Below are 12,177 nucleotides of genomic sequence, written 5' to 3' on the forward strand. Positions count from 1 at the left end.
AACTATATACTTTTTTTGTTACATCATTTCCATAACCCGAACCTGAATAAGAGTATGACATAATGGCTAGTCTACACCTAAGCCAAAAACTGAGGTTGCTATCTTACCTACTGTATCCTGTACATACTGAAAGTGTCCAACTCGAAGCATATTCAACAAATCGACAACGCCACTGAATAAATGCCCATCTCCTCAGTAGCCAAGCAAGCCCATGAAAATAGAACCTTCGCTCCGCACTGGCGTCTTTCTGCACCAGACTGGCTCTTATATAAAATAACAAAGCACAAATTGGCTCCTTGGCTTCCTCAAATATTGGGTGAAGGAAACTATAGAACACACACCAGGAATCTAAGCATCCAAAAAGCATCTCGCCATTCCATTCATGAACCCTCAAATATTGCAAGTGTATATAGGAAGGAGAGGTCAAAGGCACTTACAGTCAGTGGAGCACGGCGAGCTAGACGCCGTTCAGGCAAGATTGGCTGGGTCGGCAATTTTGATTTGCAATTGAGTCGGAGATTCGACCGAGGGGCTTTATGGCACAGAAGAAGGGCGTGAGGAGAAACCGTGCGAGAGGGCAACACAAGGGGTCGAGGAGGAGGTTTCATGGACGGATACAACATCGGGGATCAGATAACACCGAGAGGTACTGGATGGGAAGCGCGCGACATCGGTGATGGCGGATCCGGAGGACGCCAAGATGAGAAGAAACATAACCGAAGGCGTCGCCGCTGCTATTCGCCGGAGGGCCACCCGCTGCAGCCGCGCACGCTCGAAGGGGTGGTAGTGAAGGGTGTTGCTGCGCCGCTGGCGACCGTGCCGGGACCATCCGGAGATGGGGAGCAACCACTGGTGGCTGCGAGGAAGCGTGCACCGCCGTCCCCATCAACAGCTACGCCGCGGGCGGCCGCGGTCGTGAGTGTTGCGTCACCACCACGCCACCTAGAGCGATGCCTCGCACCAGTTGCGGTCGATGCGGCGGAGCCGAGCGGGCGCCGCCACTCTGTCTGTGCGTTGATTGTGGTGGCGACAGGATCAGGAGCTAGGGCTAGGGGCCAGGAGGAACGGGAGACGGGGTTGGGGCATGTGTGGTCGTGGCTGTTGGAAATATGAGCAATTTACCATATGATTTTATTAACGAAAATACTAGATAAAGCATGACTAAAGTAGCAGAGATAAAGCAAGTCATGCGATCTGACAAAGAGAAGGTAGATAACATCTACAAATATAAACTAGAACCGAATATCTCTAGAGTAGACAGTAGACCAAGTAGCATATATGAAGTAGAACCTATCATGTGTAGGGCAAGGACTAGAACAAGGAACTGTGGCAGAACCTCTAACAAGAAAAACAAGAACACGTACGGGACAGCAGCTGCAACAGTAGCACTGGACTTGGGGTCGGTGTCCTCGGCAGCCATGTCGTGGAGGAGGTTGTCAACGTCGGGGAAGTAGTCGTCGTCGGGGAAGTAGTCGTCGGAGTCCGGGGTGTCCGTGAAGAAGAAGTCAGTAGTCGCGCAGAGCGCTCCCCAAAAACCTTATCACCCTTCTCCCGTACATGACTCAAAGAGGTGCGGTTTCGGAGGCCTACTGTCCCGACCTGCGGTGCACGCCGCAAGCCGGGATGAGGAAGATCGTAGCAGCAGCGCAGTGTTCAGGAACCGGTGGCGAGAGGAAGAATGAGTTCTGGTACGTCTCTCTGAGAGGAGCGACCTCCCTTTTACATGCGCAAGAGAAGGAGGCGAGAGGCTGCGTCAGGAGCTGAAGGGAAAGAAGGAGATGAAACGAACAGATAGCAGCCGAAGGGTGCAGCATTCGTATTCAATATCCACTACAGCAAAAACTTTCCAGCTCTCGAGTGACCTTTCGTATACCCGTAGTGCGTGGCAAAAATTTAGACATCAGCTCGGCTCATTCCCGCAACCCGCGGCGCTGCGCGGCGCGGCGCGTCGTGACGAGGCGGGCGGCGGAGGAGGAGCGCGCGTGGATGTCCCTCTTGTTCTCATGCTCATACATATGGGGAAAGAACCTCCCTTATAAAGAGGTCCAACTCCCTCTAAACTAGCAATGTGGGACTAAACTTTAGTAGTGTCCCTTGCCTTGCACGAATGGGCTAAGTGGGCCTCTAGGATTTATTAGGAATTTTTGAAATTGTTATTGGGCTAGGCCCATAAATAGATAAAATTTCAGCAATCCCCCACCAGATCCTAGAGGCACATAGAATTTGCCTTTAGTTCCAAAACACTGTTTTATATACCGGTACTGCAGTGGAGACTGTTAAGTTGAACTTCCACCTAGAACTCTATGCTACACAAGTAAGCAACTTGAACAGTGGACTGGGCCTTGAACTGCAAGTTTTCTGCGAATCTAGCTTCACATAAAGCCTTGACCGATACGTGGCTACCGTGGGTCTTCCCCGCGGGTGGAGCTTATGCGTCATACTCCGAGACCTTTCATGAGTTTACTAGAGAGAACCCTACTCTCATAGATTGCGACGTTTAACAATCAGACTCATATAGGTGTGTTCTTCAAAAGATGTTCTGCAGGACAACATCTCTGCTTAAATGAGCCACTTAGAACACATTAATTAAGATATAAATCAACCTGCCATACAGTTTTAGGAGAGTATTGCATCTTCATGGAGTGGTATTGTTAATAATAAGGATACTCTCCTCTAAGTTGATCAACAACTTGTCTTCCACATCTAATTCACGGGATCTCCGATCACAAAGAGTAGGTTACCACTGTGAACAACTCATATTGTGGGTCTCATACCCATCTCCCTCGATGCATTATCTATCACATTACGTGATAGACCCTTAGTAAAAGGATCTGCCAGATTTTTAGACGTTTGGATATAATCCAATGCAATAACTCCGGAGTTTCTCATTTTCCTGACAGACTTTAACCTTCTCTGAACGTGTCTTGATGACTTCATGTTATTCTTTGAGCTGCTCACTTTCGTGATCACAGTTTGATTGTCGCAGTTCATAAGGATACCCGATACAGGTTTCTCAACAACCGGCAAGTCATTCAAGAGCCGGCGAAGCCAATCTGCTTCGACCGTAGCTGTATCTAGTGCTGTGAGTTCTGCTTCCATTGTTGACCTCTGAAAGAACATGCGGTGCCCCCATGTTTGGTTTTGGTAATTGATGACAATCTCTATGGGCTAATGGTTGCCTTGAGTTATATTTGAAGGATTTGTCCATAGGCATTTCTTGAAGTCCATGTGTTGGTTTCAAGGAGTTTATGTGGTGACCAAGGTGTTATTAAGGAATTATCCAAAGATTGGTCATGTGAGAGTAGAGCTTATTGCAAGCATGTCTTGAAGAAGAAGATTGTGTGATCATTCATGTTTACCTTCAAGACATCATCCAAATGAAGAGAGTTGGAAAGAGTCAAGGTTGATCAAGACTAAGTCAAGAGTGAATCAAGTTGATCAACACACAAAGCGCACAAGATGTACCGAGAGGGATCAAGCGATCCCATGGTGTGGTAAGCATTGTCAATTACGCTTTGTGTACTAACCCATGATCTTCGTGAGAGTTCTTTGTGGGGTTAGGTTGCGGTGTGCAAGTTCAAGTGAAGCATCATGAAGGGATCAAATGCTTGAAGCTTGCCGTCCATTGTGGCGACAATGGACTTGTGAAGATGTTGCGGTGTGCAAGTTCAAGTGAAGCATCATGAAGAGATCAAATGCTTGAAGCTTGCCGTCCATTGTGGTGACAATGGACTTGTGAAGATGTGCGGAAGAGTGGCTCACCCATAGTGGAGTATGGGGGAGCAATCAACTAGTCTTCATCGAGCCAACACAACCAAGAAAGGTGGTCCAACTTGAGGGAGTCAAGATCGTCATCATCTAGCTCAAGTGGACCATGTGCAAGGCAAAGGTTTGCTCTTGATAGGTTTTCTATTTTACCGGTCTCATGATGGTAGTTGGGAGACCGGGTTATAGGATCGATTGCCGTACTATCAAGGGGGGTTCTCGATGAGTAGCTTGATCGTATCATTCATAGAGAGCTCAAACCATTGCATCCTTGCATCATCTTTGTTGGTTCTTGTTTGGTTCTTCTCTTTGTGAGTTTTGGAGCTTATGGTCATCTTGATGACAAGCTCGAGTTCATCGAAAATGGAGTTCACTCGCATCTTCTATGATGTTTTCGATGTTGGAGGTTATGCCGGTTCTTCTCGGTTGGAGGTTTCACTCCTCTATTTGTTGGCATACCTCCCCTGCCTCTTCTTACTATAACCAACAAGCTTGAGTTTGCTCAATTCGGAGCTCATATGCAGAAGTTATGGCAGTTTTGGTTTCCTAGCGGTAGTACCGCGGGCCGGAGCGGTAGTACCGCTTGGGTGCTACAAGCGGTAGTATCGCTCTAGAGCGGTTACTGCTCCAGAGCGGTAGTACCGCTGGTGGCCCCAGCCGTAGTACCGTTACGGTCTCGTACTAGTACCGCCTCGATTCGAGGGGTCTTTTTCGTTCCGGGTTCTACGGTACTAGCCGCGGCAGTGGGAGCCGTAGTACCGCTCTCTTGCGGTAGTACCGCCCTGCCACCGCGGTAGTACCGCTCTCTGCGGGGAAGTGGGGGTAACGGTTGGATTGTTCCCCCCACTATTTAAGGAGGTCTTCTTCCCCAATGAACCTTATCCGTTGAGCTCGTGTTCTTCCCCCATTGTTGACCTTCTTCGAGCTTGCTAACTCTCAATCCCTCCATGGATTCTTGCTAGTTTTTGAGGGAAAAGAGAGAGGAGATCTAGATCCACATTTCCACCAATCACTTTCTCCTCTATGTGAGGGGAACCCATTGGATCTATATCTTGGAGTTCTTGGTGTTCTCCTTCTTGTTCTTCCTCTCATTTTCCTCCCTAGCATTAGTTGCTTCGGTGGGATTTGAGAGAGAAGGACTTGGGCACTCCGTGTGCCCTTGCCATTGCATTTGGTGCATCGGTTTGAGTTCTCCACGGTGATACGTGGAAGTTACAAGTTGAGAAGCTTATTACTCTTGGGTGCTTGGTGCCCTTGAGCTTGTTCCTCTTGGGTGCTTGGGCGCCCTAGACGGTTGGTGGTGTTCGGAGCTCAATCATTGTGGTGTAAAGCTCCGGGCAAGCGTCCGGGTCTCCAATTAGGTTGTGAAGATCGCCCCGAGCAATTTGACGGGTACCGGTGACCGCCCCCAAGGTTGCCAAAGTGTACGGGTTCGGTGACCGCCCCCAAGGGTTGCCATTTGTACGGGTTCGGTGACCGCCCTCAAGGGTCCCTTAGTGGAATCACGTCATCTTGCATTGGGCGAGGGCGTGAGGAGATTACGGTGGCCCTAGTGGCTTCTTGGGAAGCATTGTGCCTCCACACCGCTCCAAACGGAGATTAGCATCCGCAAGGGTGTGAACTTCGGGATACATCGGCGTCTCCGCGTGTCTCGGTTATCTCTTACCCGAACCCTTTACTTATGCACTTTACTTTGTGATAGCCATATTGTTTCTTGTCATATATCTTGCTATCACTTAGTTGTTTATCTTGCTTAGCATAAGTTGTTGGTGCACATAGGTGAGCCTAGTTGTTGTAGGTTTTGTGCTTGTCAAATTAACCGCTAGGTTTATTCCGCATTTGTTCAAGCCTAAACCGTAATTATTTTAAAGCGCCTATTCACCCCCCCTCTAGGCGACATCCACGATCTTTCAACCTCGTTAAGATGGTCTGCTTGCAAGACTTCCAAGAAACAGCGCCACCTCCATGAGTGAATACATAACCGCTCGTGGCCTTTATCTCATCAGCATCTGAGATCCAGTTTGAGTCACTATACCCTTCAAGCACCTTTGGGTACCCAGTGTAGTGAATTCCATAATTCGCAGTGCCTTTCAAATAACGCAAAACTCTCTCTAGAGCTTTCCAATGCACATCTCCTGGTTTTGAGACGACTCAGTTTGCTAACAGCAAAAGAGATGTCAGGTCTTGTAGCACTGGCTAAGTACATAAGCGAGCCAATAATCTGAGAATATTTCAATTGATATCTAGCAATTCTTCGATTCTTTCGAAGTAACACACTCGCATCATATGGTGTTGGAGAGGGCTTGCATTCACTATAGCCAAAGCGACTCAAGATCTTTTCCACATAGTGAGATTGAAGCAATGTAATCCCACCATCATCGTCTCTCAACAACTTGATGTTCAAAATGACATCAGCCACTCCTAAATCCTTCATCTCAAAACAACGAGATAGGAAATCCTTGACCTCCTTAATAACATTCAGATTTGTTCCGACAATCAGTATGTCATCAACATACAAGCAAATAATAACTCCTGCGCCACCACCATGGCGATAGTACACACATTTATCAGCTTCATTTACAACGAAGCCTGCAACGGTTAAAGTTCTTTCAAACTTCTCATGCCACTGTTTGGGTGCTTGCTTGAGTCCATACAAAGACTTCAACAACTTGCACACTTTTCCTTCCTGACCATCTAGTACAAACCCATCTGGTTGTTCCATATAAATTTCCTCGTCCAACTCTCCATTTAGGAAAGCAGTCTTAACATCCATTTGATGAACGAGAAGACCATGTGAGGAAGCTAGTGAAAGTAGAACTCGAATAGTGGTCAGTCGAGCCACAGGTGAGTAAGTATCAAAGAAGTCTTCACCTTCCTTTTGGGTATAACCCTTAGCCACGAGCCGAGCCTTGTACTTTTCAATAGTACCATCAGGCCTAAGCTTCTTCTTGAATACCCATTTGCATCCTATAGGTTTGCACCCATAAGGGCGATAAGTTATCTCCCAAGTTTCATTCGCCAAGCTGGAATCCATCTCGCTAAGAACCGCTTCCTTCCAGTAGTCAGCATCTTCAGATGCATAGGCCTCTAAAATAGAACTGGGAGTGTCATCTATGAGATACACAAGAAAATAATCACCAAAGGACTTTGCAATCCTCTGTCTCTTGCTCCTAGTAGGAACTTCATTGTTCTCCTCCACATAATTTTCAAAGTGTTCCATCGAAATGGCAGGTTCGGTAATTGTAACTAGTTCCTGATTCGATGAACTAGGTATCTCCTGATTAGACGAGGCACACATATCCTTCATCGGAAAGATATCTTCAAAGAAAGTCGCATCATTCGACTCCATGATCGTACCGACATGCATGTCAGGTACCTCAGATTTTACAACCAAGAATCTATAGCCAATGCTATGAAAAGCATATCCCAGGAAAACACAATCCACAATCTTTGGTCCAAGCTTCCGCTTCTTTGGAATTGGAACATTGACTTTCGCCAAACAACCCCATATTCGCAGATAAGAGAGTTTTAACATTTTGTTCTCCCATTCCTTGAATGGAGTTATCTCTTTTTTCTTTGTGGGGACTCGGTTTAGGACATGACATGCCGTCGATATCGCCTCCCCCCACCATGCCTTGGAGAGACCCGATGTGTCTAACATGGCGTTAACCAAATCAGTTAGAGTACGGTTCTTTCTTTCGGCCACCCCATTTTACTTAGGTGAGTAGGGAGACGTCCTCTCATGGATTGTACCATGTTCCGCACAAAAAGCATCAAATTCATTGGAAAAATAGTCTCCACCACGGTCGGACCTAAGCCTCTTGATTTTTCGATCAAGTTGGTTTTCCACTTCAGCTTTATAGATCTTGAAAAAGTTCAAAGCCTCGTCCTTAGATTTCAGAAGATACACACGACAGTATCTAGTGGAGTCGTCAATTAATGTCATGAAATATTTCTTTCCACCTATTGTCAAAACACCATTCATTTCACATAGATCTGAATGTATGAGCTCGAGTGGTGCAAGATTTCTCGTTTCCGCAGTCGTGTGAGACTTACGAGGTTGCTTAGCTTGCACACACACTTGACACTTAGATCCCTTGACAGTGGTGAAACTAGGGATTAAGTTCAACTTCGCTAGTCGCGACATGCAACCAATGTTAACATGACAAAGACGTGAATGCCACACATTTGATTCACTATTGTTGCAAATATGATTAACAACTTTATTGCAAACGTCTGATAAGGATAAACGAAACAGGCCTCCTGACTCATAGCCTTTACCAACGAAGGTTCCATACTTGGATATTACAAATTTATTCGACTCAAAGACAAGCTTGTAGCCATCTCTACACAGAAGAGATCTGCTAACAAGATTTTTATTGACGGAGGGGACATAATGCACGTTCTTCAGCCGCACGATCTTCCCCGAAGTAAACTTCAGATCGACCGTGCCAACACCACGAACAGAAGCACTTGAACCGTTGCCCATGAGCACGGTTGAAGTCCCTTCGATCTGATAAGAAAAAAACATGGAAATATCACCGCATACATGCACATTAGCACCCGTGTCAATCTACCAATCAGGATAATGACATACTGAAAGAATAGTGGGAAATATACCATACCCAGCATCCTTTATGTCAGTGTCTCCAATGACAACATTAGCGGTCTTGCCGCCTTTCCCAGGATGACGCTTGTCATAGCGATTAGGGCAACTAGGAGCCCAATGATCAGGATCGCCAGACACATGACAAGCACCTTTCTTCTTGTCATTCTTCTTCTTGAAGTTCGTGTGTTGCACAACCTTGTCCTTCCCATCAAACTTTGCTTTACCATCAAACTTGCCCTTGTTCTTGAACTTGTGGGGCTGGAAGTTCTTCTTCTGTACCAGATTGGCACTAGATCCTCCCTCAATACCTCGAGCACGTGTGTCCTTTGCTCTCGCCTTTTCTTCCACATCAAGAGTGTCAATGAGATCCGGAACGGAAAACTGCTGCCTCTTATGCTTCAGTAAGGTAGCAAAGTTCCTCCATGAAGGAGGAAGCTTATTGATGATACCTCCGGCAACAAACTTGTCCGGTAGCATACAACTGAAGTGCTCAAGTTCTCTAGCAAATGACTGTATCTCATGAGCTTGCTCAACCACGGAGCGCTCTTCAGTCATCCTATAATCATAGAATTGCTCCATGATGTACAGCTCAGTGCCAGCCTCCGACGCCCCAAACTTGGCCTCGAGTGCATCCCAAATATCTTTTCCATTATCAATTGACAAATAAGCATCAACTATGTTCTCACCAAGAACACTCAAGAGAGCAGCCTTAAACAGAGTATCCATTTTCTGAAAATCTTGTGCCTGTTGAGCATCAAGCTCTCCTCCAGGTTTGCCAAGAGTGGCGTCATAGCAACTCATGGTTTGAAACCATAAGACTGCTCTCACGCGCCACCTCTTATAGTGGATACCCTCAAACATAGGATGTCTCATGGAAGCAGCAAAACCACTTGGTCTAAATTGCCTATAATAAGGTTTTTGGGTTGTTGGAAATATGAGCAATTTACCATATGATTTTATTAACGGAAATACTAGATAAAGCATGACTAAAGTAGCAGAGATAAAGCAAGTCATGCGATCTGACAAAGAGAAGGTAGATAACATCTGCAAATATAAACTAGAACCGAACATCTCTAGAGTAGACAGTAGACCAAGTAGCATATATGAAGTAGAACCTATCATGTGTAGGGCAAGGACTAGAACAAGGAACTGTGGCAGAACCTCTAACAGGAAAAACAAGAACACGTACAGGACAGCAGCTGCAACAGTAGCACTGGACTTGGGGTCGGTGTCCTCGGTAGCCATGTCGTGGAGGAGGTTGTCGACATCGGGGAAGTAGTCGTCGGAGTCCGGGGTGTCCGTGAAGAAGAAGTCAGTAGTCGCGCAGAGCGCTTCCCAAAAACCTTATCACCCTTCTCCCGTACAGGACTCAAAGAGGTGTGGTTTCGGAGGCCTACTGTCCCGACCTGCGGTGCATGCCGCAAGCCGGGATGAGGAAGATCGTAGCAGCAGCGCAGAGTTCAGGAACCGGTGGCGAGAGGAAGAATGAGTTCTGGTACGTCTCTCTGAGAGGAGCGACCTCCCTTTTATAGGAGCAAGAGAAGGAGGCGAGAGGCTGCGTCAGGAGCTGAAGGGAACGAAGGAGATGAAACGAACGGATAGCAGCCGAAGGGTGCAGCATTCGTATTCAATATCCACTACAGCAAAAACTTTCCAGCTCTCGAGTGACCTTTCGTATACCCGTAGTGCGTGGCAAAAATTTAGACATCGGCTCGGCTCATTCCCGCAACCCGCAACCCGCAACCCGCTGCGCTGCGCGGCGCGTCGTGACGAGGCGGGCGGCGGAGGAGGAGCGCGCGTGGATGTCCCTCTTGTTCTCATGCTCATACATATGGGGAAAGAACCTCCCTTATAAAGAGGTCCAACTCCCTCTAAACTAGCAATGTGGGACTAAACTTTAGTAGTGTCCCTTGCCTTGCACGAATGGGCTAAGTGGGCCTCTAGGATTTATTAGGAATTTTTGAAATTGTTATTGGGCTAGGCCCATAAATAGATAAAATTCCAGCAATCCCCCACCAGATCCTAGAGGCACATAGAATTTGCCTTTAGTTCCAAAACACTGTTTTATATACCGGTACTGCAGTGGAGACTGTTAAGTTGAACTTCCACCTAGAACTCTATGCTACACAAGTAAGCAACTTGAACAGTGGACTGGGCCTTGAACTGCAAGTTTTTTGCGAATCTAGCTTCACATAAAGCCTTGACCGATACGTGGCTACCGTGGGTCTTCCCCGCGGGTGGAGCTTATGCGTCATACTCCGAGACCTTTCATGAGTTTACTAGAGAGAACCCTACTCTCATAGATTGCGACGTTTAACAATCAGACTCATATAGGTGTGTTCTTCAAAAGATGTTCTGCAGGACAACATCTCTGCTTAAATGAGCCACTTAGAACACATTAATTAAGATATAAATCAACCTGCCATACAGTTTTAGGAGAGTATTGCATCTTCATGGAGTGGTATTGTTAATAGTAAGGATACTCTCCTCTAAGTTGATCAACAACTTGTCTTCCACATCTAATTCACGGGATCTCCGATCACAAAGAATAGGTTACCACTGTGAACAACTCATATTGTGGGTCTCATACCCATCTCCCTCGATGCATTATCTATCACATTACGTGATAGACCCTTAGTAAAAGGATCTGCCAGATTTTTAGACGTTTGGATATAATCCAATGCAATAACTCCGGAGTTTCTCATTTTCCTGACAGACTTTAACCTTCTCTGAACGTGTCTTGATGACTTCATGTTATCCTTTGAGCTGCTCACTTTCGTGATCACAGTTTGATTGTCGCAGTTCATAAGGATACCCGGTACAAGTTTCTCAACAACCGGCAAGTCATTCAAGAGCCGGCGAAGCCAATCTGCTTCGACCGTAGCTGTATCTAGTGCTGTGAGTTCTGCTTCCATTGTTGACCTCGTTAAGATGGTCTGCTTGCAAGACTTCCAAGAAACAGCGCCACCTCCATGAGTGAATACATAACCGCTCGTGGCCTTTATCTCATCAGCATCTGAGATCCAGTTTGAGTCACTATACCCTTCAAGCACCTTTGGGTACCCAGTGTAGTGAGTTCCATAATTCGTAGTGCCTTTCAAATAACGTAAAACTCTCTCTAGAGCTTTCCAATGCACATCTCCTGGTTTTGAGACGACTCAGTTTGCTAATCGCAAAAGAGATGTCAGGTCTTGTAGCACTGGCTAAGTACATAAGCGAGCCAATAATCTGAGAATATTTCAATTGATCTCTAGCAATTCTTCGATTCTTTCGTAGTAACACACTCGCATCATATGGTGTTGGAGAGGGCTTGCATTCACTATAGCCAAAGCGACTCAAGATCTTTTCCACATAGTGAGATTGAAGCAATGTAATCCCACCATCATCGTCTCTCAACAACTTGATGTTCAAAATGACATCAGCCACTCCTAAATCCTTCATCTCAAAACAACGAGATAGGAAATCCTTGACCTCCTTAATAACATTCAGATTTGTTCCGAAAATCAGTATGTCATCAACATACAAGCAAATAATAACTCCTTCGCGCCCACCATGGCGATAGTACACACATTTATCAGCTTCATTTACAACGAAGCCCGCAGCGGTTAAAGTTCTATCAAACTTCTCATGCCACTGTTTGGGTGCTTGCTTGAGTCCATACAAAGACTTCAGCAACTTGCACACTTTTCCTTCCTGACCATCTAGTACAAACCCATCTGGTTGATCCATATAAATTTCCTCGTCCAACTCTCCATTTAGGAAAGCAGTCTTAACATCCATTTGATGAACGAGAAGACCATGTG

Source organism: Aegilops tauschii, chromosome 5 (genome assembly GCF_002575655.3).
Source record: "Aegilops tauschii subsp. strangulata cultivar AL8/78 chromosome 5, Aet v6.0, whole genome shotgun sequence".
Taxonomy (NCBI): domain Eukaryota; kingdom Viridiplantae; phylum Streptophyta; class Magnoliopsida; order Poales; family Poaceae; genus Aegilops; species Aegilops tauschii.